We start from the raw sequence: 1,507 nt of genomic DNA on the forward strand, positions 1-1,507 counted from the left end.
ACCTTAACATGGCCCATAAAGTGCAATCCTTCGTTCTGGATTTGCCATTCCACAGGTTGAACTGCTCCTTACTACTTTCCAGGCTTCATGAGCCATGGGAGCAAGGGGTAGGCTGGGGTAGGTGCGACCGCGCGGTGCTGCTGGCTGGGAGAGCAGCCTGAGGCAGAAGCCTCCAGCTGGCATGATATTCCAGGCAGAACTGAATCTCCATGAGACGAAACTTAAAGAAGAGAATGACCTGGAGTCACTCCCATTCGGTGCTCTAAGAGGAGGATAGCCATGTCTGTCCAGGCACCCCTGATCGACCTCACTGAGGTCTGCCAGCTGAGTGGGGCTGCGTGGGACCCCGGTTGGCCGGAGCTGGCGAACGGAGCCCCAGACCGGCAGCGGGCTGAGCCGCTCACCCCACTGCCGGTCTGGGGCTCCGTCCGCCGGCCCCGCTCAGCCCACTGCCTGCCTGGGGTTCCGATCATCCAGGCAGGCAGTGGGCTGAGCGGGTCCAGTGGACGGGACCCCGGAAAAAAGGCATGAAACGATTGTCTGCCATTGCTTTCACGGGAGGGGGGCTGACGACATGTACCCAGAACCACCCGAGACAAAGTTTTTGCCCCATCAGGCATTGGGAGCTCAACCCAGAATTCCAATGGGCGGCGGAGACTGCGGGAACTGTGGGATAGCTACCCACAGTGCAACGCTCCGAAAGTCGACGCTAGCCTCGGTACTGTGGACGCACTCCGCCGACTTAATGGTCTTAAGTGGAGAAACACACAATCGACTGTATCAAATCAATTTCTAAAAAATCGACTTATATTAAATCAACCTAATTTCTTAGTGTAGACATACCCGCAGTGGGTTTAGTCCTGGTGGGAGGGGCTGGATCTGCGCTGCAATAAAGTGACCAAGTGTTTTTCCAGCCTGGCAGAATCTAGAATCTGGCTTCAGGTAAAGAGCCCGGGGGAAACTGGGGTGTAAAATGGACTAAAACTTTTTCTGATGCCTGCCCAATGTCCCTTCTTGCCTTGACAGGCTGCAGAATGACATCCACATCTTGCTCCAGATCCTCCCATCCTCCCAGGGGACAGGGAAGAGACATGGCTGCTGCAGTGGTGCTGGCTCAGGTAAGTGATTGGCAGGGAGCCGGTGGGGAGGGTGGGGTTTGACTGGACGTGGGGGAGGGACAGGAAATACAGGAGGAAAGTTGAATGAGGAATGAAAAACCTCTGTTGAGTTCTTTGCTCTTTACACAAAAAACACAATATGGAGAAGCCACATGGGCACAGCTAGGTCCCAAATAACCATGTTTAGTAACTACACAGACATGCAAGGCCCAGCCACATATTTACACTACTGCTTAGATTAGTCCTTGGCAGCTTCTAAACCATAGAACATAGTGAGCCACCCGATAGCTCACAAAATTCTTAAAAGGATGTAACAGGGTTTTGTGGATTGCTTGGTCCTTAAGGGCAGCTAATCATCAACAGGAGCCCTTACCATGTCCCTCTGCTTC

This window comes from Terrapene carolina, unplaced genomic scaffold (assembly GCF_002925995.2).
Source record: "Terrapene carolina triunguis isolate 2854851 unplaced genomic scaffold, T_m_triunguis-2.0 Scaffold30027, whole genome shotgun sequence".
In the NCBI taxonomy this organism is placed as follows: Eukaryota; Metazoa; Chordata; order Testudines; family Emydidae; genus Terrapene; species Terrapene triunguis.